Source organism: Haliotis rubra, unplaced genomic scaffold (assembly GCF_003918875.1).
Source record: "Haliotis rubra isolate DU_JTF1 unplaced genomic scaffold, ASM391887v1 Scf474, whole genome shotgun sequence".
In the NCBI taxonomy this organism is placed as follows: Eukaryota; Metazoa; Mollusca; class Gastropoda; order Lepetellida; family Haliotidae; genus Haliotis; species Haliotis rubra.
The window spans coordinates 700023-727116 of record NW_025767162.1 but is presented as its reverse complement, the minus strand read 5'-3'; the positions used below and the strand labels follow the sequence as shown (position 1 = coordinate 727116).

Here is a 27094-nt window from a genome sequence, read left to right as displayed (position 1 = left end):
AAATCCACATGACTAACCCAACGGTCGCCTCTTTCTGAGGTACTCCCACCAGGGCCAAATACGGACAATCTGGAGACCATTTTTCATGTTCGGTCCAGGGATCATCATCTACTTCCCAGTTCTTTAGAACGAGACCACATTGAAAACACTTGCAAGCGTCCCTCTGATTAAGTACACAAATCCTGCCTGAGCCATTTGACTAGGACTCTGTTTCATCTGCACTGGCCAGTCTTTAAGCGAATCGAGTCTTTTCTGAATGAAGTCCATTCAGTCTTGATTGCACAGCAATCGGCAACGACAGTCTTGTCGAATGGGTAATGTCCACACACATCCATGATATCCCAGACCAATGGTAACACGTCCACACAGTACAGTGTCTTAAACCAAGAATGGCTTTACACCCAGTAACTGTAGTCACTAGGGTTGCACAAGGAACACTGGTAGTATATCCACAATGTGTAATCACTAGGTGTAGTGACTGAAACTGTGTATGGAGGGCTGTTCAGGGGGACCTTTTATTTGCCACCCGAGTCTAAAAACACACCAGGTGTTCACACCATAGATCTCAAAATACAATAGAGAGCAGTGACTCATCATCTAAAAATAGACACACCAGGTGTTCACACAATAGATTTTGACCCTATAAAGCCCCATAGCTAAAAATAGATTTTGACGCCATAAAGGCCTTGATACTACTACTGATGCTAGTGCTAATATTGCCTAATGGTCGTATTTCATAATACTGTTGATGGGATTGATGATGATGATAATATGTATGTTGAAATAAATGAATGAATGAAGTCACAGTGTCAATTTTATGGGCAGCCGAAATACCCTGGACCAAATTACACAGGGAACAACCTGCCCTGCACGCTCATTCATGCGTGTCCTCTTATCCCAGGTAACCCCCTGCTGCCTGCTTTGGGTACACCGCCGAAACGCTGCGTACATTATAATAAAGAAGTTGTATATCCATATTACTTTCTCCGTTGTTCAAATCAGGGACCATATAATAGATATGGTCTCTGTTCAAATTGTCATGGTCTCAACAGATATTGGATTGTCATACGAATTCATGAGAGATTTTCAAGTTATTGTGTTGTCATCCACGTGTTTATTTAGCTGGTTTCTTCCTCATTTCCAATTTCATCATTCTGAGTTTCACCTCAGTTGAGCATTTTAGTGTAGCTCGCAAAGACGAGGTCACGGAGCGGAACGATGACGTTTAGTGTATCTCCGCGTTCAGTTACGTAATTTCCGCAATTTGCGCCGAGAAAGTCGTTGTGACCCATCCGTTGGTCTTGTGTATTGGAGTTAAACAGCCACGACTTTCAAGTGTATTTTGCTTTCCATGTATACACAATCCATTGATCACACTGGGCAAGGTGTGAGATGTACAGGTGCTCCTGAGGGTGTTTTGTTGAAAAAGACTGACTGCACATAACGCGCAGCCAAATATCGCACATTCTAAAGAAATCTCGAATTGATTGTTTTATAAGGTGTCGAGCTGACCAATTGGAATTCTGTTTGGGGTTACTCACTCTGTCAGGACCAAGAGTTTCGTTATGTGTATAAACTTCCTTTGTCATGTGAAATTAAGGTGTTGTTTACATTGGTGATGATGGTAACGTGCTTTGGAGATCGCCTTCGCCTGTTGGCATTTCGGCAGTGATGCATTGCAAAACCTTATATACCAAGATATGCACATGAATAATCTTGAATTTCAACCTTTTTAAATTCTCTTTTGTGCATTAACTTATTTGTCATGCAAAATTGGTGTGTATATATGTGTGATTGAACAACCCTGTTTACTGAGATAGGAATAGGAACTTTGACCTTTCTCAAGACGTGCACATATTAGTCTGTAAAAGACACTGACATTTATGTGTATATGCTCTTGAAAACCTTGTTTGGCAAGATGTGCCTTTCAATTTAGCTATTGTGTGCATGTTCATATTGTATTTCGGTTTTGACAAGTACATGTAGTGGGATTGACAAATTGAATGTATCTATACAACATCCCTCTGTATGTCTTGAGTGGCGATAGGGAATGTTCATAGCTGTTGACACATTTCTGGACGTGAAATCTGTGTTACACAATCAGAAGTATCAATACAAACAGTTTGCGCCAAGTCTACTGAGGGTTGTAACTGTGTTGTGTCTATTCAGAGCTATATTTCTTAAGAATACTAAATGCATTTGTTCCTTACATGAGCATAACAGCTCACATATTTGTGTTGTCGTAAGTGTATTATGTACTGAATATAAACGTTGAGTCATGCAGGTGGAATGTTGCTTGACGGGTACAGTCAAAGCTGCACAATGTTAAACGCGATGAAATCTTTAGTTACTGAGTAAAAAAAATGTTAAATGACTGCGCAATATTTCATTTTATGCGAGAGAAAGTCTCATGTTTTAAACTTCAACAGATAAATATTGTGGTCGCCCATGTACGTAAAACGGGGGCTGAAACGTTCTGAGTTTTAGTGCGGTTGACTGCATCGGTTACTAAATATACTGGACAACAATAGTTAGGGATATATGTACATTTTGAAATTATGAATAGCGATCTATATATTCATTGATACACTGATAAAATATCAATCATAAAAATACCAATATCCCTAACTTATTTTGTCCAGTATATTTCAAGCATAAATCCCATCCGAGTTCCACAAACTTCTCAAGAAGATGCTTAATTGAATGAATGTAACTGGTGTAGAATGTCTCTCCCTGGATGTGTACCAATGTCTGTTTTCTTTTGTTTTTTTTTGTTTTTGTTTTTTTTGTCGGGGGGATTATATAGATATAAATGCATACAGGGGTTGTTTTGTTAGTAAATGGACTGGTATATATTTCTGCCTTAAATCCTGATAACAGAGTAAAATGAATTTCATTTTCTATTCCAATGTTACATAAAGGACAATAAAGGTTTTTCTACCCTCATCAATCATTAACAATAACAAACCTGAACCATTTGTAGAATACATACAATATATACTTTCGTATTTGTGCTCTTCTTTTCTTGAGTTACATGTTATTATAAATGAGTCATTTATGTTATTTAATTTTGCAGCAAAAGTATTTTTCATGTTTGGGTGCAGCTCAGCATGACAACATGTCGGAGCGTAAAGTATGCTTTCATATAGATATAATGCTTTAAACAACGTTGAAAAATCTGTCTGTCTACTCTGCACAAAACACGTCAGGAACAAAAATAGATAATCCACGTTCTCTGTGGGAAAGCAATTCTGTTTAACCACGTTAAAAATGTGTTTTGTCAATGTTCGATAGAGCTGGTGTATCGCCATGGACCAGCTCACAATGACTGACTACCTTTGTACGGAATACGTTTCAGGTTACAGCTTTGAATGAAATCCACTCTCTTTGTAAGAAACAGCCAACATATAATGTGTCACATTTATCCTGAATTCACCGAAAGGGTAAACGTCTGGGCATTTTCATTCAAATCTTTTCGTCAAATTGTTGATTTGTCTCGACACACAGAGTTTCCTTGTGAGATTGTGGAGTTGTGTGGCAATGTTAGTATCTAAAGTAGTGTATAGTGAGTGAGTATGGTTTTACGTCGGTTTGAGCAATACTCCAACAATATCACAATGGGCTTCACACATTGTACCCACGTGGGAATCGAACACGGGTAATCGGTGTGACGTGCAAACGCTTTAACCACAAGGCTACTCAACCGCTCATTAAGTAGCTCATTGGCAGAATGCTAAGAATTGCATGCAATACAGCACACATCTAAATACTGATAACCTCTGCTGAAATATATTTAAAAGACACCATTTATGACATAACATCAATTTTCTATTTTAGATTTCCGCGCAATACTATGATAACGTTTGACGAAACAATATGACACAGAGAAGTAAGAGGTTCTGACTTTGTGTGCTGGCGATTAGGTGCCTGACTCTGAGGGTGTGAGTTCGAATCCCGGTGGGTCTCAACTCAAAATGTACTAGAATTTGTACTTTACTAAGAAAGTGTAATCCCAAATATAACACATGTTACATTTGACCACTTTCTAAATGGCACTATGCAATCATTGTGTATATTGTCTAAAATTTCCAGGCATTGTGTACATTGCCTGATTAATTAACTCAATTATTGTACAGATTGACTGATTGTTGAACAGGGATTATTGAGCAGACAAGATCAGCATGGATTTCGTTCTGTTTGAATGAATAAGTGGTGAATATCTAACAAATTCATTAATTGAAGCACAAATGACTTTATTTCAAACAGTATTAAAAAACACATGATGTTCTGATGTAAAAGAAATAGTATCAGCTACGTAACACAAAAATACAAATCAATATTGAAGTAAATTACAGACATGAAATAGTAGCATCTGCTGTTACACAATAAACCAATACACAATAAACTTGTAACACACGTGTGGCACACTGCTTTCCACGTTTAGAACAGTAACAAACATTGAAGTAAATCACAGACATAAAAGACATCAGGAATTTTTGACAGGTGCACCAAGTAGCAAGAAGATATCCACGATATCCGTGAGTGGACGAAGGACACAGAATTTAGTAAAGTGACCTTGGTAAACCATGATCCACTTATGTGATCCACTGGCCATTGACTGCATGTCCACAAGATCTACCTGTCCACGGTAGACGATAGGTTTCACAAACAACACCTTTTGTTGTAACACGTTTCCTCTTCTTTTGAAATTCTATGCAAAGGGATTTGAATAACTCAATAGCATCGCGTGTGACATTTGCATATTTCACTAATGCTTTTACCATTTTGTCTCTGCCTCCATGACCAGCAGAAATGTGGGCATGTTTCATGATATCAAACATCTCATCGGAATGAGTGAAGTAGCTAACTGCAGATTCTGATGCTGGCCTTCTCTTTCTGATTAACTTCTCAACGTCACCACATACGATCTCATACCTCCCAAGAACGTAATACTGCCGGAATGCCTTCTTCTCAGCTCTTAGTGCAACCTTGACTTCTCCAATCAAATTAAAGTACTCTTCTTTAGTCAACAAGATTCACTTAGAATCGGATTGTCGTCTACTCAAGAGATGTTCACGAAATACAGACTCCAGGATCATAACAAGAATGAATGTCAAGTCCAGTAAGAAAATACTTGCATTTTATAGCATTTCTAAGGAAGCCTGTGTTCTAAGGAAGAATCATTTCTAGGGAAGCGTTTTATCTTTATGTCTCCAGTGAATTACTTGATTCACCTGTACATGAATCCTGCAAATTCTGATCAAATATAAGAGAAGATAATTTATTATCCCGAGGGAAATTTACCGTATACGGTTGCGTGTTTACACTGAAACCAATACAACAAAAACATGCGACCACCCAAACACCCATACATATATTATGTCAAATATTACTAAAATAGCTGGCAACAACGCCCAATATATCAGGTAAATATACATGATAAATAAATAATAATATATTCAAGGTTTACTGTTATAGTGGCGACATTATAATTAGCACTAAATGTATATTAAGATTACAGTTTGAAACAATTGATAAAGTCATTTAAAATTATTTACAAACATTAAAATAATTCATTTAAAACACTGATGCTTGCTGGGATGAAAGAATTTCGAGCCCTGTTTAGTCTGAATATCTGCGTGCGCAGTCGGCGACCAGAAGTAAGAAGTAGAAATTCAGGAAATAGGACATGAATGCTGTGCACCTGCACATATGAATATAAACCCAACTGTGTAACGTCTTTAACTAAACAGCTTTACCTGAACAGCTTTACAAATATGAGTATGATTTAATTATAAACGGGGTCTATGTTTATACATCAGTTTTGTATATCGGTATTCAGAGCGGAATCACGTTTGACTTGATACTAACGTGGTAACTTAGAGCTCGCCCTTCCACCCTTTGCCCTGGTTGAGAAGTGTTTCGTGACATCAGCGATCGTGATGCTTTGTGCAAATGAAACATCTATGGTGACATAAGGCTGTATGGGTGACTTTCCCGTCTCAGTTACAACAGAACATTCGGCACAAAAATTAAGAAAGATTACGACTACTTCCTTTTTCAGAGGGAGGGTGGGTAGCCTAGTGGTTAAATCATTCGATTGTCCCGCTGAAGGTCCGGGTTCGATTCCCAACATGGGTACAATGTGTGAAGCCCATTTCTGGTGTCCCTCGCCGTGACATTGCTGGAATATTGCTAAAAGCGGCGTAAAACCATACTCAATGAATCTTGTTTAGAGCGACGTTAGGGTGTAGATTCCTACACAGTTATGAAGCTAAACGTGACTACAACCAAGTGGTGAGAGGTATATATATATACGTAGTATGTTTTAACGAAGATATTGTTTCAATAAATAAAGTCCTGAGAATTTATCTAGTTATTTTACTGTCCTTCGTCCACAGTGTTTTTTTCATACATTATGATATAATATATATAATATACTCAGCAGCAAAAAAACCCTCAGTACGAATTCAAAATTAGTTAAGGACTGAATTCAAATCATTACAAAAATTGACATAATAAGAGGATCAAAAACACCACAGGACCCACTCTCTGGTTCAGGCCTATTCCACCCCATACCATGATGCTTGCACCTCCCCATGAGTCTCTTTCCATAACACATTGGTCTGAGTAGCGCTGGCCACGTCGTCGCCATATTCTTGTTCTGCCATCTGCAGTTGATACGCAATACCGACTCTCATCTGTGAACAGAACAGTTCTCCATTGCCTGTATCGCCAGTTTGGGTGGTTTGTAGGCCAAACTGTAGACGTTCACACCGATGACGAGGGGTGAGGATAGGTCCACGGTAAGGTCTACGGCAATGGAAGTTCCCGATGTTAAGACGTCGGCGTACTGTATCAGTACTGATGGTCTTCCGTGTGTTTCCACTGTCTGGCATGCTGTTTTGGATGCCTGCATGAAGGGATTCTGTTCATGCTGTCGCACAACATTGCGGTCTTGTCGTCTTGTGGTCACCTTTGCACTGCCAGTACGGGGCCGATCATTTGAGGTGTTGGTGGCCCGGAAACGTTGCTGCAGTCTGTAGATGGTCCGAACGTTGACCCGGAAGTGATTGGCAACGGCTTGTGCAGTGTGGCCAGCTTCAAGTCTTCCTAGCGCCTGGTTCCTCTTAGCTGTCGTGAGAAGGGACACCCTGCTGACGTTGTAATGTGAATGTTTCAACCAGGTTTGGGGGTGCATTCTATAGGGCTGGTCCTTGTGAACAGCAGGAGCAGCATGAGTTGCATGAAAAACATGGAGAACACCGTACCATCTCCGAGATCAGGTTGAGTTTTTGAGACCATTTCAAGTACATGTCAATGTTGTTTCACAACAGCGCAGTTATGATGTTATCGATTCACAAAGTCCCACGATCCAGTTTTCACAGCCACACGTGCACATTAGAATCATCCAGTAGAACAGTGGTGATGGTAAGAGACTCTTGTCATTCTGGATGTGTTGATTGATGGCTGTATCCCACAGAAGTGATGCCACAGAAGTGATAACTGACAGTTGTTTAGATGTTTGTTAGTTTACTACAGCTTGGTATTACTAAACGCAGAGTATGCTGTATATACGATCCGACCACAGCATAAGCATATATTTATGAATCACTACCAAATATTATGATACCAGGCCCCGATTTCTCGAAACAAACTGAAGCGTTTGTCAATTTGTAACTGCATTTTTAAAATAAAAAAACCCCAAACAACATAAGTAATCTTTCCATCAAACTCAAATTGTGTACTATGTTTGAGTTTGATATCGATTTCAGTTCATTCTGGGAAATGCATTTTCCTGCGTTTTCTTAAATTTGAGTGAAAACCCGAGAAATCGGGGCCAGGTGCTCCTACAAATGTGGCTTTTTCCTCTACAGTGTTGGCAAGAGTCACAGAAGTCACAGCTGTAGAACCAAGCCGATTGTAGCATAAGCAGGAATCACTACCAAATAGTATGATTCCAGGAGCTCCTGGAAATGTGACGAATCCTGCTGCTGTGTCACAGAATACGCCAGGTGTAGAATCCTACCATCAACGTCATTCGATTATGGCCGTTATGTTCACCCCCATTTCCCACTTGGAATATGCAGGACAGGGGAATACATCAACATTAACCAGAGTTACCTGGCATCTTTTACGTGGGGAGGGGATGAGGTGATCATCTTGCACAAGGCACCAGATACATGTTTTCCATGGGTCAGTATACCAACCCCAAGTATCGTCAATATCTGGATCCGTTATCCCGCTCCAGACCTCCCGTAAGATGGCGTCCCGCTTTATCTGTTTCAAGCATTCCGTTATATTACCTTGATCAACCTCAACAACATGTCGACTGAATCCTGTTAGAGCATTTTCAATATGCCCCTTGTACACTCCAGTGAATGTTTGATTTACTATCACTTTGTACATGGCGAGAATATGTTCTTCTAATGAGAGGCTTGCCATGGTGTTCTGAACGGCCCACAGCATACAACCAAGCCCAATCTGCCAGGAACTGCGCAAATGAAAAGGATTGAACCATGTTATATCGTAATTTACTAAGGTCTAAATACAATCGGGATATAGCCGACTGCCCCAACCCACAAATACGTTATCTTTACTTCTATACCAGGCCCTATGTGCCATGGGCATATATAGATACATCACAATTATTTCATGGACAAGTGAGTGAGTAAGCTAGGGTTTACGTCGCTTTTAGCAATATTTCAGCAATATGACGACAGGAGACATCAGAAATGGGCTTCACACATTCTACCCATGTGGGGAAACGAACCCGGGTGTTCACTATGGTGACGACTACCCCACCGCCCCCACCTTAACACTAACGTCTTGTCCCTTTGATAGCAATGCATAAACCTATGATAATGATGATGATGTATGAAAAGGACTTTAGTTTCCCTTTCATTATCATCGTTTCCACAAAAAAGGTATTAATAAAACATGTCAGTTTCTTTGTCCCAGTCGTAATATTGATGGAATATTGCCAAAAGCGGCGTAAAGTCATACTCACTCACTCATCCAGTAGGCTCATTTGAACCCATCTCTGATGGTCTATTTTAACAATCATTTTGTATTATCATAAACAGATATTTTAGATTGGGATTTCCCATGTCAGTCCCTTTAGGTTAAATTTAAAAAACATTTCGAGTCATGTGGCACCGATAACATAATTACTTTATCAAGTCATGAAACCGTGCTATATTTTCCCACTCCCGAGAAATCTAACTCTCTGCCAAGACAGAACTTTCATTTAGGCATCTGACTAAGTAAATAGCTCTTCCATTTCCCTTCCTTCTATCAAACAAACGTCAAGACCAATTTCGATAATATCCAGACCGCTGTCTTATAGCTGGACTATTGCTGAGTGTCACAAATAAACAAATGAACAAACAAGAAAACTATTGACATTTGTTATCAAATTGGAAATGAAAAGAAGGATAACAGTTTATCATCCAAAACTGTGCTCCACAGGAGATATCGCTTGTGTGAGATCAGACAATATTTCCTAGGAGATATCGTTTTGACAGTAGATTTTGCACAATGCCCTGACAATGCTATGACGTCATGAACTTGATGACGTCACAATGCTATGACATCACTGCACTGCAAATCTAATGGCAGTACTGTGTTCAGAGATGTACATTTTTTCATTGAAAACTAATGAAGAGTGATTTTGGATGATAAATAGAATCTCACCCTCGTGTCTTCTGATATCAAATATATCAACACTCGTTGATAAAAGTAAAAATATATATTGACTCCTTTATAATAACTCCTTTATTACGATAGGCACCCGCGGAGATCCGGGATACATGTGTCTTCAGTAGCCCATACTTGTTCTTAGAGGCGATTATCGATCACTGGATTGTCTGGTCCAGACTCGCTAAGTTACAAAGCGCTGCCATGTAGCTGGAATACTGTTCAGTGAGGCGTTAAACAACAAACCGAAGTAGCTTGTTTGTTCTGATGGAGGTTGAGCTTGACTACGTCACAATGACGACAAGATATTGAGCGTGCGTGTGTTTATGTGAGTGTGTGTGTTTTTGCGCGCGCGCGTGTGTGTGTGTGCGTGCGTGCGTGCGTGTGTGTGTGTGTGTGTGTTAAAGGTCACATGCAACCAAAATATCAAACATAATTAAAACACAATTATCACTTATTCATGACAAATAATATACAGACAGGCAGGCAGACCCAACACTGCCGCTGTTACAGGTCATTAGCTCCCCTCCCTCTGCAAGCATTCTGCGTTCTGCTGTTGATTTTGTTGACAGTTACATAGACAGATTCTTTAATACAAATGCATAAAATCGGTGATTTACAATGTGATTAGGTTGTCTGACAAAACATCCACTTGCACAGTTTGAGATCAATTGGGTCATAGTATGAAGAGATATTTACAAAAAACCGGGTCCACATGCATTTCATGCCAAACTATAGGCACCATGGGGACTTACAGTACATTTGCGTCCAGCATGGTCTCTAGCTGGATTTACACCATATGGTTAAGGCTAGGAAAAAGTAGTACACACAGGTGGAGCGCATATGGCACGATATACTTCAAGACTTTAAGTAATACATTAAAATAATACAATCTTACCTTAAAAACAGAGAGAAGGCTGCTGAGTCCCTTGGAGTCTTTATTCGTAGCAGAGTGAAGTATCTAGATATGCTACTGGTCTCGGTATATACAGGGACTCAGGCCTTCTGTGGAATATTAAAGTTACCTAATATTGTAGCTGTAATCGAAACGTGTCCATCATCTAATGTATCATTTGCAATTATTCCTGTGTCACGGTATGCACTGACCACTTAAAATCATGTATATCACTACGTATCTGGCCTTATCTACTTACAATGACGAAGCGCCCGACCACGTACAGCCTGTATCGGCCTGGGGCACAACCCTAGCAGAGGCAGCTTGACTGAGTTGCATAATTCAGAGTTACTGACGTGTGACGGTCAGCTACGTGGACAGTCGTTTACTTTATGTTATATTTCGCTGATGGTTTAATAAAATATTGATGTAAATACGCAACTGGTTATTCAAAGATGATCACAATAATTGTACACTAAATACACTAAACGCCAAAGAAAGTTTACCCTCCTTCCTTAATGACGGAGGTACCTATCTTCAGCTGGCATTGTGATGCGTGGACCACTTCTTGGTCTGTCTACGGTGACCCCAGTCTGTCTGAAGCCCTGAATAAGTCTTATAACCGTGATACGGGGGCATCCGTGGGCGTTGGCAACAGTATTGTATATCGACCCCATCTGCACAATCCCAATTGCTCTTTCTTTCTCTCCGTTCAGCTGTTAATCGTGGCATGTTTCTCGTACTTGTGTATCAGATCATGTCTTATAAGCTCTCTTTATACCCTGTAGAATCATTCTACATGTGAAATGGATGTAAATACTGTTTGAATATTGTTGCGTTTGGCGATTGATATTGCTATGTATAAAATGGAATTGGAAAAATGTTACTTTGCAAGTAAAAATGTTAACAAAGATATTTGTAGATGTCCCTAAACATTTTTTCACAATATCAAAGACACGTTTTACTTGTTTTCACTAATATGCAAATCAGCAGAAAACGTTTTAAAAGACTGAAATCATAGCAATGATTATTTTACAATTTCACAAACTCTACAAAAGTTGTTTCTTGTTTTAATTTAGTTGAAATATGCTGACTTTAAATGGTTTATCTTTGTCTCAAAGCAGAATTGTATTTCAATCTTTCTTTTGGACATCAAAATCGCTATTATAGGTTTATTTCGGCATGGACGAATATAGGACAATTTAACTCTTCTCAGAAAGATGCATTTCACCCAAATATGAATGCATTTGAGAATTTTGTTTCGTGATTTGCATAAAGCTGTGTTATTAAGCTTTCTTGTAAACTAAAACCTTCTAAAATATGTTTGATAGTTTTTCAGTAATTCATAAAGGTAGGAGGGTAACGTTTCTTTTGGCGTCTAGTGTATAGTGATTTTAGTACTCTATATCAAACATTGGTAAAATAATGGAACATGCGTTATACTCATTGTAAGTTGACACAGTTTAAGTTATTCTCCCCTGGTATTGTTCTATATGTCACAATATAGACCCAGGGTGGGGTAGCCTAATATTAAGCTTCCGCTCGTCACGCTGAAGACCCAGATGTGATTCCCCACATAGGTACAGTGTGTGAAGCCTATTTCTTGTGTCTCCCGACGTGATATGGGTGGAATATTGCTAAGAGCAACGCAAAAGCATGTTCACTCACTTCTGGATATCACATTATAAATTATTTAAATATATCATTTTAGTCACGATATTCAAAGTGAAAGGACAAGGATCCTTTCCTAATCCCTTGAAGTGTCTCTGTATTCATACATATTTAAGTGGGTTTGCATTAAACGATAATTTACAAACTGTGGAGCAAAAGAAACTACAACTCCCACTTGATGTTTTCACATCCTCTTAAAACATATAGGATCATCAATTATCAAAAGTAATACGATTTGTTTGTTTGTTGTTTAACTCTTTAGTAAGCGTTGACATGTGTCAACCAAGTCAGACCACTAACCACTCGGTCCCGTTAGTCGCATCTTACGCCAAGCATGGATTTTGAGACAACACAACATTCGGGTACTCCCCTGGCCAGCTGTTTCTCTGGACCTGTCCCCTATCGAGCACGCTGGGGATAATGGTGGAGTGACGTTTACGTCAAGCCCTGAATCAGCCATTGACAAGCGTTGGTTCAGACGTTCCCCAAACTTTCTTAGTGTAGTCTATGCGACGTCATGTTCAAGCTTGCATCAACACCAGTGGTGGACATCCACGATGCTGAATTTGTGAACTGACTTTTGGCACCACATCTCTTCAAGGGCGTGTCACAATGCCTAGTGTCAAATCATACATATTTCGATATTATCCTGTCAACAGTTAAACAGATTTTAAAGAAAACACCACAAATCATGTTATGGTTTTGCATTAAGTAAGGCATGACATGAAATAATGCACAGTTTCTTTATTCCAGTAGTATGTCTTATCCTTCAGGATTTTATTAATCAAACGAAAACATTTTGTCCAATGATGCCATTGTGCTGAATCTGTTCCCGTTTCGTCGTTAATGATAAGATATGTTAGAAGCCTCTCTGTCAAATATACGCCTTCCACACGACCGCCTCCGTGGTGTAGTGGTTAGAGCGTCCGCCCGGAGAGCGGAAGGTCGCGGGTTCGATCCCCGACCGCGTCAAACCAAAAGACGTTAAAATATGGTACTTGTTCCTCCTGCCTGGCGCTCGGCATTAATGGGTACAACAAGGACTGGTTGGCTCGGAGTCAGTATAATGTGTCTAAGTCATGCTTCACTGCGGCATGGTATTGGCTACCACTATAAAACCAGCTTAAGTCTGGGCTAGTACAAGCAGCCGCACATACACAAACACACGCATGCACGTCGTCATATGAGCGAAATATTCTCAAGCACGACGTAAAACCCAATTTCACCTCACCTCTCCTCCTCTGACACAGGTGCAGCTATAGTCGGTGTTGTGGTTTGATGAACTTCCTGGTCAACAGGGCACTTTCTGGTTGTAACCTGCACGTGGTTGTGCCCTGTAATATGATGTAGCCAAGGGACGTACTGTCACGTGTGTAGAGTACAACAGGCCATTCGTCACTACTCGTCCCTTTCCGTAACCCGACAGAAGATCACTATTCGGCTTGCCCCAGAATAACACATCCGTGACCAACTCGTGTTATTCCGGGACAAGCCGAATAACTACTCGTGCCCCTCATATTGGCGCATGAACATCAGAACTACTTTATAGAAGAACGATAACTCAATTCCTGTCCGATTCCAATGGTACTCGTATATTGTATTGTTCTTTTGTTTTCGCTTCTGTTTATCTATTTAAAAGAATTAAACATCTGAAACGTCTGCAACTAAACGAAGGGAGAAGATATGTGTTAAACAAACATTCAAACGTAATCATTACCAGCTATTCACCTTATTTTTCCAAATGTATATTTCTAAATAAGGTTTAAGAATCACAAATGGGATTTGTTTTATTGAACATGCAAATACAATAACCAATTTTTTCAGCTACATTAAATACCAAAGCAGATACTCAAAAATCATTGCAAAATATTTCTCAAACTGCACATTTATCTAACCTTAGGCTTGCTGCCAAACCCCTGGTGGAATTTCAAAATGAATAAAATATCCCCAGAGATATGAAATATATACCCAATTTTAAAGATTAAAGTTGATTAGTTACGTGTAGCTATAATATGCTTGTTTTGAAACTCGTGCGATTCATACCTATATTTCCTAAAATTGGTGGAAAGCGCACATACAATCTCCAAAACAAGCTCGCAAGATCGTCAGAAATACACCGAACTGGACCCATGAGAGCCGTTATGCAAACAAACGCAAATGCCTGTATTTGAATCTCTCACCGTCCCAGGCATTATCCTTGCTAACACTTCACACCAGGCAACTCATTTCTGTAAGCTATGTTATTTTATACTTTCAAAATGACGATATATCATTTTCATGATTTTCTAAACAATCACATAATGCCATAAACGATTTTAGTACGCGGGATTATTTTGTATCAAAGCACCGCAATCATTACACACGTTCTGAATGGTTTGTCGTATTTTCGCACATAACAAGCATCGAAAGACATTAGAATGTGTTTAACAAATATTTTCCCTCCTTCTTTTAGTTGTATCAGAGATTTTTACTTTATTAAACGAAATAAGTATATGGATTGAAAATGCAATAAGATATAACAGTGATGTCATTTAGCGGCATTTAGAAGTTGTTGTATAAAGAAGCTTGAATCCATAAAATATCTTGGTCATCGATATACAAGTGCTTCGGCGATATTAAGTACCATTGGAATCGAACAGGAATAGAATTAACGTTCTTGTTTAAAGCAGTTCTGATGTTCATACGCCAAAATGAAATCCTTCCAGAGGGGCACGAGTCGCTATTCGGCTTGTCCCGGAATAACACGAGTTGGTGACGGATGCAAAAAAGGGTAGTAACCGCCACTCGATTGTTTAAGAAAGTATCATTAAAATATTGACACAGTTCACTATTTGTTACGAGGAAGGAGTGCAAAGAAAGAGAGAGCCAGGTGTGCGAGAAAGGATGGAGGAGGCACAGCACAAGTTAATGAATCAATAACTTTGTCGGCCCTGCTGCCCGTGCTGCTCGAACACTTGGCTGTCCCTTTCTCTGCACTCCACCCTCGTAACAAACGGTGAACTGTGTCAAATTTTTAATGATAGTTTGTTAAACAACCTTTTTTATTTTTAGGACATATATTCTGAAAAAAACATCACAGAGTTGGTCTGATGTTTTGATTATTATCAGCCTTTCATTGAATATTTTATGTTTATTAGTTTTCGAGTTAATTAGACTGCAATTCATCGGTCCTCTTTTGAACCGTAGGTGAGCTTAGAATCTATCAATGTGCCAAGATACTTATATTCCTCAACTTTGTCTATGGTTTCGTTATCAATGGCAATTAGCTAAAGCGCATTTTACTTTATCTGATTCTCTATTCACCAAGGACATCTGAAAAAGACAATCAAGTAATCAACAGCATGAGCATCGATCTTAAGATACGATACCATGTGTCAACCAAGTCAGCGAGCCTGACCATCCGATCCCGGTTGTCGCCTCTTCTGACAAGCATGAGTTGCTGAAGATCAGTTCTAACCCAGCTTAATTTCGTGGACATTTATCGAATAATCTAAGCAGACTGTTCGAACAGACATGTTGGTACTGAGTGAATATTGTACATGGTTATTTTAATCATATTGACTTGTGCATAACGTGAACGTTTAATATGTTTGTACCATGACGAGATGACACATGCACCTATGAACATAAACCCAACTTTGTAATGTCTTTAATTAAACAGTTTTACCTGCTAGTTCATTTTCAAAACAAATGTGAGTATGATTTAATTATGAACGTGGTCAATGTTTACTCACTTTGTCACATGACTGCAGCGTGTTTATTTATCATGTCAGCATATTGGTATTCATAACAGAATCACGTTTCACATGGAAACGCAGTAATTTAGAGCTAACCTATTCACGCTTTGCCCTGGCTGATAAATCCCTAAGAGGTTCGTGACATCAACGATCGTGCTAGGCTGTACAAATTAAAACATAAGTATTTAGATAAGGGGATATGAGTGACTTGCCCATCTCAGTTACAACAAAAGGCTCGACCACAACAATAAATAAGAAAGATTGCGACTTATGGATAACGACGTCTTGTTTAGAGTGACACTTCTGTGGAGAATCTAACACGGTTATCAAGCTTAAAGTGACTACAACCAAGTGATGAGAGGTAAATACTCAACACAAACGTTAGGCCCATCGCAATTTTCAATATAAAGTATTTAGTAGCTATAGTTCATATTATGATCCATATGATACTTAAATATTGAATATTGTGGTGGTCCTTCAAATATTGTACGTTGAGTATGTGATCATTTATATCACTACGCAACTGACATAAGCTACTTACAATGACGTGTCCATCGTCTGGGGTATCATTTGCAATTATTCCTGTGTCACGGTATGCACTGACCATTTAAAATCATATATATCACTACGTATCTGGCCTTATCTACTTACAATGACGAAGCGCCCGACCATGCACATTACGGGCTGGGGCATAACCCTAGCAGAGGCAGCTTGACCGAGTTGCATGATTCAGAGTTACTGATATGTCACGGTCAGCTACGTGGATGGCAAGTCGTTAACTTTACCTTAAAGGTCACATGCAACGTAAAACACAACTTTGCAGATTCTGATACCTTTCGGTGTGGACATACCGAAACAAATCGTCAAAAAATGCAAATTCAACTTATAAAGTTGAAAAATAACGCGATGAAAAAAAAACGCGCGAAATCGGAGTTCAAACGTTTCACTAATTTGCCCCAGACTTTTCTGGGGAAAACGGGTTTCAACAGCTGGGCTGCGCTCATAGCACGAGCGCAAGTAAATAGGTTCGCGCAGCTTGGAAGCGGGTTGTCGGGTGAATACTCGGTGAAGGCTTTGGTGTGAGCTATTTTTCTAATGTTTTGTTGATATCTCACAGGCGCGAGCTTTTTATATGTTATGACAGTAAATTAACTGTTTATATAATTTCATTTGTCTATTTCATCACACGTTCTTCTTACCGAGACACTTTCTCAGTTCGATACTTAAAAGCAATGTCATTATTTAGCGTTGACAGAATTTCTAACTGTGATATAGATATGTCGTTGTCACAGAAAAAACTCAATGTCTTGTTTTATTGACACCTATGTGTCTGCCTGCCTGTCTGCTAATGACAATATTCAATACACAGCTGCTATCACTGACCACATGCAATTTGAACTTAACGCCATAAACAAAATGCATTGATTTATGGCCCGAGTTCGGTCTCTGTCACATTATGTAATTACACAAACAGGCAGGTGTGATACTTGAACACATGACATGTTATGATGTCTGTTGATTGCAAAATGTTATACACAAAAAATGAGCATGTATTTACAAAACCCAACATCTCTCTCTATATATATACACACAATTAGCAGTGAAGGCATCTGCAAATGAGCCAGCCGTTACACTTGAGTGCACACCCATCCGCTCTGACTGGGTTCGGTATCCCGGCTGCTTCGTTTCTTGGGAAGTAAACCGAAGTACACAATTTTGCACTTTCGATTTGCGATTGTACGCTTATAATTTTGTTTATATATTTTTTCGTAACCAGCAATGTATATCATATGTCATGAATAAGTGATAATTGTGTTTTAATTATGTTTTATTTTTTGGTTGCATGTGACCTTTAAGAAATATATAAATGTTTCGCTGATTGGTAAATAAAATATTGATGTAAATACGCAACTTATTATTGAAATATAATCACCAAAATTTTGGATTAATTATAGTTATTTTAAGACTTTGACACATAGTATGTTTTGCCGAAGATAATGATTTAATAAATAAAGTCCAAAGAATGTATAGGAAGGTACACAAACATCAAGTTTCAATCATGTTTCCATTCCTCATGCTTTGGGCGAATTCTTCCCTAAAAACAAGTGGCCTTGGTCTCAATCAATTAAATGTCAATGTTGTTTCACAACAACGCAGCTACAATGATATCGATTGTCACAACAAAGTCGTTCACAAACATCCCGCGATCCATTTTTCACCGCCACACGTAAACATGGGAATCATCCAGTAGAACAGCACTGTTGGCAAGGGTCTCTTGTCATCCGGAATGTTTCATGCAGATCGATTGTTGTATCATCATTAGTGATAACTGACAGTTGTTTAGTTGCTTGTTAGCTCACTTCAGCTTGGTAATACTAAACATGCATAAGAATGTTTTATGAATCACCACCAAATATACTCTTATATAAAAGTAAGGGAACCTGAACTTTCAATTTGGATAGGAAGTATATTATAAGCGTAAACAACTTTTCAAAGCCAGACATCTTATGAACGCACTACCATTTCTGTTTATCACCACTCGTAAACACAACGCATGGGATGCACATGCAACACAGTAGCCCCATACACGTGCATTGATTTGACGGTTTTCAAGAAGGTCGATAAATCACTGTGGACCGTTAATTTGGACAATCATCTTGCATCACACGGTCGTTAGACTTTGTTTCTGTTTTTTTTTGAAAATGAAAATCGTACACATGCAAATTTCACGTCATGCACCATCTCATCTTTCAAGAGCGATTACTGTACAAACAACTAAGGTCATAAGGAAGTGCAAGGTGATTATTATCATATCAACATTGATTGACTCCGATATATCTCCCAAATGTTTTCAGTCGTAAAATATAAATGAAGTCCCCCTACTTTTATTGAAGAGTATAGTATGATACCAGGTACGACAGCAAATGTGACGTATTCTTCTGCACTGTTGACAAGAGTCACAAAAGTTACAGGTGTTGAACCAATCCGAATGTAGCAGAAGCAGGAATCACTACCAAATATTAAAATACCAGGTGCTCCTGAAAATGTATCCTGCCGCTGTGTTGACAAGAGTCACAGGTGTAGAATCCTACCATCCTGCCACTGTGTTGACAAGAGTCACGGGTGTAGAATCCTACCATGAACGTCATTCGATTACAACCGTGATGTTTACCCCAATCTCCCACTTGTCATATCCAGGACAGGGGAATATACCCACATCAACCAGAGTTACCTGACATCTTTCACCTGGGGATGGGGTGAGGTCTACGTCTTCATCTTCCACAAGACACCAGATACATGTTTCCCATGGGTCAGTATACAGATCCCTAGTGTCGTCAATATCCGGATCTGTTACCCCGCTCCACACCTTCCGTGAGATGGCGTCCCGCTTTATCTGTTTCAAGCATTCCGTTATATTACCTTGATCAACCTCAACAACATGTCGACTGAATCCTGTTCGAGCATTTTCAATACGCCCCTTGTACACTCCAGTGAATGTCTGATCTTCTATAACTTTGTACATTGAGAGAATATGATCTTCCAAAGACATGCTTGCCATGGTGTTCTGAACGGCACACATCATGTAACCGCGTCCAATCTGTCAGGGGCAGCTGCGCAAATGGCAACGATTGAACCAAGGCCTATCGCAGTCACGTAAGGTCTAAATATAGCCAAGGTGTGCAAACAGCACGTTATCTGTACTTCAGAACCAGGGCAGGTGTATCTAGAGGATGAAAATATGAGTTGTAATGAGTGCTAGATTGCCCGGGCTTTTTTCTGTTGACTCCAGCCATCGGTACTTGCTTAGAAAACTAATCCAAACCTCCAGAAAGCAAACAATCCCGTCGTATGGGTCATTGACATGCCTACCGTCTTATTTAACATCTCGCCCTTCGTGTTATGTACATTTCTCTATGTTCACTCTGGTAAGCATATGACTATGATAGGTGAGTGAGTTCACTCAGAAATTGTTTTCAGCGCTGATGGATTTCATGTTCACTCCGATAAGTATACATCAATAGGTGAGTAAATTTACTCAAACATTTACTTAGTGTAAAGACATTGTACATGTACTTATAATTCTGGCGAAATGAGGTAAATCGTGCATCACTTTCGCTATGGCCAACATACAGTTGGATTACAAATTCCTTCCCACATCCTGAAGTGGAAGATACATCTGCGTGAATGAGCACACTTACAGAATCCTGAAGAGAATACGAAATGACTGATGTTCTTGGCAATGTACCATCAAATTGTAAATCAATTGTACGATTTGTATCTACCGTCAACGATATCCTCACCGAGCCGCTCAGTGCACACAACCACCCCGCTGTTCCGAATGAAATTGAGGTTTGTCGATGTGTAATAATAAAATACGCAAACCTGCAAGAAAGATACGAGGCCACCAGCGCCATTGTGCTTGTCTTATTTATTAAAATTGTAAAAAATATTTGCTTCGTTTCCTTAGAATTTCACAATTTAGTATTACCCGAAGTCTTGCAATCACAAGCGTTGTCTATTGTCTGGCGTTAATGAGCGCAGTAACACATTCGCACGAAGTGGACACTTTTGTCTGGACATTGTTTTTACACGACACAGGGTGTCCACGTCCCGAGAAAACCCCGCTGGCCCACATTACACGTAGCTTTGCTTGCGCGGGGAGTTGTTGACATTCCAGGTAGTGGACAAGGCACGGAATTCATTCATCTGTACATACGTAAACGCTGTCTTACCGGTGTCGTCTCAGGATGCCGACCTTTCGATTTTCCACTAGTCTCAGGACCTGCGGTTTCCTTTGAAGGTTAGGTTCTGATTAGGCTTAATTAGCGTTGCGGATAATCTACTATAGATGTTTGGATACGGTGAACTCGTCGCACATGTCACTTCGAATGGATTGAAAAATTTACAATAACACTTAGCAGAGTGCCAATATTGAACACTGTTCATATCTTTGGTATAAATATCTATTGAATGGCCAAAGGATTCAAATATGATTTCGAAATGGCAAATGCACAGCTAGATCAGAGATTCATCCCTACAGCTCGCGGCAGTCGTTACTTGGTTGAGAAACATATTGACTTTCTAATTGATACTAACTTTTGCATGCTAAACGGTCGAAACTCAGTTAGAAACGATTTTACGTGCATTAGTGCTAACGGGAGATCAGTGGTGGATTATGTATTAGCACCTCACTAACAATTACCTTATTTCAAGGACTTCGAAGTACTCAAGATGACGTCATTATTGAATGAGTATGATGCAAGTTCCCCAGACAGTTTACCAGACCATTCCATGTTAGTGGGGGCGGTGGCGAAGCCTAATGGTTAAAGCGTTGGCTCGTCACGCCGAAGACTCGGGTTCGAATCCCCACATGGGTACAATGTGTGAAGCCCATTTCTGGTGTCCCCCGCCGTGATGTTGCTGGAATTTTGCTAAAAGCGGCGTAAAACCAAACTCAGTCAGTCAGTCTATGTTAGTGTATAGTCTGGATTTATATGGATTTACAGGAAGTGACGACCATGCTGATGACAGGGACGTACAGACATGCGCAGGTGTAAAGAAGTGCAAAAAGAGACATAACCGTAGTAAACTTCCTACAAACTTCCTTGTGAATGATAGCACGATGCAACAACTGAAGGATACCATAAGTAAACTTGAAGATGAACAAAGTTCGAAATGTGAAATATACTGTGGATATAATGACTTTGTCCATCTCAGTATGTAGTGTTTGCACAATGTTCTCGGAGCTCCCAAAAGGAGAGATAATACTTACAAAAAGGAGAGTTTCAAGAAACCTTACTGGAATAATGATTTATAGTTACAGTGGAATGAAGTGACACAATATGAGCGTGCATGGCTTAAATGTAACGGGCCCACTGTTGAGAAAGCACGCCGAACACATGCTTATTGTGTTGAGTGGGAAACATTTGATAAGCTAAACAGAAAATATAAAAGAAAACATCAGGAAAACAAATAACAAAATTTGTTGGAAAAACTGAATGAGGCTGAGATTGATTTTTGGAAAGTGATTGGTACACTAGGAATAGCATGACGAGCACCAATACCCATGGCGGTGAACCCACAGCTAACGGTTCTATAGCAACTGATACACCCGCTGTGCTAGAGTGATGGAAGGCTGGTTTTAGATTCATATACTCGGGGGTCGATGACCGGGATAACGTATTTGACCAGACCCATTATGGTAATGTGAAAGAAGAACTGAGAGATCTACTTTTTTTCTGATTGGGATTGTAATCATGTATTGAACAGTCCTATCACAACAGACGAAGTACAAAACGCTGTCGAAAGGGCAAAAAATATGAAAGCGGTTGGATTAGATAATATTCCTGTGGAAATATTGAAAAATAGTGACTGTATTAATTTTCTTCATAAACTGTTTACTGTGTGCTTTGAGAAAAAATATCGTCCCAAGTGCATGGCAAGAATCTGTTTTTAATCCAATTGTTAAACTTAACACGCATTCCAAAAATCCTATGGCGTACAGAGGAATATCCCTGATATCTGTACCGTGCAAACTATACTGTGATATCTTGAATAGACGGATAACCTCATGGCTTGATTCCGCAAATAATATAGCGAAACAGCAAAATGGTTTTCGAAAGGAGAGAAGTAGTTTTGAACATATGTATAGTCTTTACACTATCATCAAGAGCAGGCATGACGGCAAACAAGAGACGTTAACATGTTTTATTGATCTAAGGAAAGCATTCGATAACGTTGATAGAGACTGCCTGTGGTTTAAACTAAGAAACTTCGGCGTGAAGGGTAAAATATTCAATACTATCAAAACACTATATGAAAATAAATCTTGTACTGTGCGGGTGAAGTTTTTTATGACACATTTTTGCACTGTGAAAAGAGGAGTTAAACAGGGATGTGTATTGTCGCCAACATTATTCTCACTGTAAATCAACGACCTAGCAGGAGATTCAAGAGAGTGATAATGGTGTGTGGATAGACAATATATGTATTGCCATATTGCTATATGCCGATGATATCGTTTTGATGGCTCCAACAGGAGCTACACTGCAACAGATGTTAAATGTACTGTGTCAGTGGTGTTCGAAATGAAGCTTCTTATAAATAAGGATAAAAAAGGTAACTCATTTTAGACATAGAAGAGTCTTTTTATAAGATTTTAACTTTTACTATGGCGCAGATGAACTGTGCTCTGCTGGATCCTACAAGTATCTCGGAGGTGAGGTTCGAGGAACATTTAGATATGAAACACAGTATTTTGGAAATATCTAAAATTGCTAATACAGCTCTATCTGTACTCAAAATACCATCAATGTGGAGATATGGCTTACGATCTTTTCACCAATTTATACGTATCAACGGTCGAACTGGTTCTCATGTATGGAGCACCCATTTGGGGACTTTCATCACAACGCCTTATTGTTGAAACAGTATTTTTGTGTTACTGTTTCTACCTAGAATTATTTCGGGGAATTAGCTCCGGAATCTCAACGCCTTCAAATACAGAGAAGATCTCAGAAAAAACGTGAATAAAAGAAAATAGGTGAAAGCAACATACATTCAATTAGCATTCTATAGTCACATTCAAATTCTTAGTTCATTGTTAAGACAATGTTATATTACAATATAAGTTTTGTAAAACAATGATATGTAATGATCACTCTGCAATACTCTTCTTGATCAATGAATCCATATTTCATTTTAGTAAACGCAATAACGCCAGATACTATCATGCGATAATACAGCGTGGTAATTAATGTTTCACCTATTCTTACTCTCACCTAATAATTCATTCTGACATTCATATACTTTCATTTCTAACCTTACATTTCCCACTGCTTAGAATTTAAATGTGACAGATAAATGGGGCTACTTAGCTTGTACAGAAAAGTAAATATAACAGCGAGATGCCGTGTAACGATGGTAACTATATAAGTATAGATACCCAAGCCGGGCGTCACGGTGAGTGCGCCGTCAAGTAAACAATGAGCTGACGGCACTGTGAGCCATAGGTGTCCTCCCACTTCGCCTAATTTTAACCGATTAGGTACTGAAAATCTTTTAGGCAATGTGGGTATGTAACGCCTGGATGATTACTAAGGAGTAGGCAAAGTAGGAATGGGAGAGTCCACATGTAGTGATCAGAGGGGTGTTCAAAGAATGACAAAATGCAAGTGACCTTTTTATATATATTTAATAGTTTACACACAGCTTTATGCAAATCACGAAAAAAACTCAAATGCATTCATATTTGGGTGAAATGCATCTTTTTCAGAAGAGTTAAATTGTCCTATATTCGTCCATGCCCAAATAAACCAATAATAGTGATTTTGATGTCCAAAGGAAAGGTTGAAATAAAGTTCTGCTTTGGGACAATGATAGACCATTTAAAGTCACCATTTGTTTAGAAACATCTACAAATATCTTTGTAAACATTTTGGCTTGCAAAGTAACATATTTCCATTTCCATTTAACCAGAGACCATATAATAGAGTCTCTGATTTAACACATACCAATATCAATCGCCAAAACGCAGCAATATTCAAACAGTATTTACATCCATTTCACATGTAGAATGATTATATAGGGCATAAAGAGAGCCAAGGAGACATGATCTGATACACAAGTACGAGAAATATGCCACGATTAACAGCTGAAAGGAGAGATGCCACCGAATCACGGTTATAAGACTTATTCAGGACCTTAGACAGACTGGGATCACCGCAGACGGACCAAGAAGTGGACGTCCACGCTTCACAACGCCAGCTGAAGATAGGTACCTCCGTCATCACGGAAGGAGGGTAACGTATCGTTTAGTGTATTTCCACATATCCTGCTCTAAAGTCATCTCAAAGTCACATAAAGCTACTTAACTTCTTTAGCTTAATTTATGTTGTTCTAAAAAAATAATGGAGTGCTGGGAGAAGGGACACCCCCACTTGGGAACTTAGCCTGTTCCAGTGAGACTCCACGGTTCAGTGATTATAGATATTAGGCGTTCTGATATGTCTGCTCATGGGGCGATGTGGGAAAAATATAGCAGGGAATTTAGGCGAAGCGGGTATGCACCGAGCCACAAACCGTATCACTTTCAGGTAAACCAAGATAACCTGAAGATACTAACAAAAATCATGACAATTAACCATTATAACATTAATCTTAAGTTTTCAAGTTTTACAAGGTGAATATCATATATATGAGAAAAAGGTGTTTATAAGGGAAATGTTGGTAATTTGCAACATTGTACTTCTTACGTAGTTATTGAGAAGCCTGACACTTTGTGACGACTCTACAAAACAAAAAAAAACACTAAATCGACCGGTGCTTCAAGTTAATGCAGATGCATTAAATGAGAATACAATTAAAAGACATTGCCATATCTGTGCGCATTTTGTTATAGAAAGAGTATTGTATTCTCGACATATACGGTCACAGACTGGTTTTCAGCTACCAGCAATCAGACAATAGATACATGCGTGCAGAAAATATTCCCATTGAAATTACAAACACTATGACAAGTGACACGGCAGGGATAAAATACAGATTCTTGGAATATGTTGTAAACGTTACACGCGTTGGGCATGTATTGACGATAGGCTTCCACGACTCCAGTAACTAAAGCGAACGTTATATTTTAGCTGAAATAGTTTAGGCGTCTGATACACTAATGGTGGTCTAGGACAGTAACGATTTTTTATCTGGGATTCGCGATTATTCATAACCTATTGAATATCGATTTAAACTACATGGTGAGGTGAGGTGAAACTAGGTTTAACGTCGTGCTTGAGAATATTTCGCTCATATGATGACGTGCATGCGTGTGTATGTGTATGTGCGGCTGCTTGTACTAGCCCAGACTTAAGCTGGTTTTATAGTGCTAGCCCACTGAGATACCATGCCGCAGTGAAGCATGAATACCTCACTCAGACACATTATACTGACTCCGAGCCGACCAGTCCTTGTTGTACCCATTAATGCCGAGCGTCAGGCAGGGACGAACAAGTACCATATTTTAACGTCTTTTGGTATGACGCGGTCGGGGATCGAACCCGCGACCTTCTGCTCTCCGGGCGGACGCTCTAACAACTACACCACTACATGGAATTAGCATATAGCGAACGGTAAATTCGAGCAGCACTTTAGATTAAGTAAAATGATTTCATTGTGCAAGCAGGGTAACACGGCTAGAAGGACGTTAAGCAAATTTAACCAAATGAAAAAGTAACAAGTAAAAGTGACTTACCTTCAAATACAAACAGAGAGGATCTCAGGCATAGCAGGAATAACTCAGTGGCGAGCTAACACCTGTAGTTATAGCCGAGATCTCCTGTCCGAATTTGAAACAAGTCGAAGCCCGCATGACACATTGGTCATATTACGCAAGTTTGATGGTGATATTATGCAAGTTTGACAAAGCTGGGTAGTCGAAGCGGGGGGAACGTTAGCTAATTGGAGAACATAATTGCTGCTGGAATGTTACAGTTCGGGTTGGTTTCCTTTGTTAAAGGTCACATGCAACCAAAAGATCAAACATAATAAAAACACAATTATCACTTATTCATGACATATAATATACATTGCTGGTTACGAAAAAATATATAAACAAAATTATAAGCGTACAATCGCAAATCGAAAGTGCAAAATTGTGTACTTCGGTTTACTTCCCAAGAAACGAAGCAGCCGGGATACCGAACCCAGTCAGAGCGGGTGGGTGTGCACTCAAGTGTAACGGCTGGTTCATTTGCAGATGCCTTCACGGCTAATTGTGTGTATATATAGAGAGAGCTGTTGGGTTTTGTAAATACATGCTCATTTTTTGTTTATAACATTTTGCAATCAACAGACATCAAAACATGTCATGTGTTCAAGTATCACACCTGCCTGTCTGTGTAATTACATAATGTGACAGGGTCCGAACTCGGGCCATAAATCAATGCCATTCCTAACATTGTCAGCAGATGTGACAATCATATATTGTTATGGGTGGATGTGATATGTTATTAATGAGTGGTGATACAAGACAGTTTGTTTGCTTTATCATTGCAATAACAAGATCAAATATTCTATGCCTTAATCATGTGTAAGTGTAGGT

The 27094-nt window shown here is 39.2% G+C and overlaps 1 long non-coding RNA gene across 1 annotated transcript; it reads right to left on the bottom strand.

Moving 5' to 3' along the window:
* Positions 1-8040: 8040 nt before the first annotated feature.
* Positions 8041-26353, bottom strand: LOC124290784. Its single transcript, XR_006902036.1, has 3 exons — positions 26246-26353; positions 10598-10704; positions 8041-8494 (listed from the first exon to the last, which is right to left on the bottom strand). It is a non-coding gene; the product is annotated as an uncharacterized LOC124290784 (long non-coding RNA).
* Positions 26354-27094: the final 741 nt, after the last annotated feature.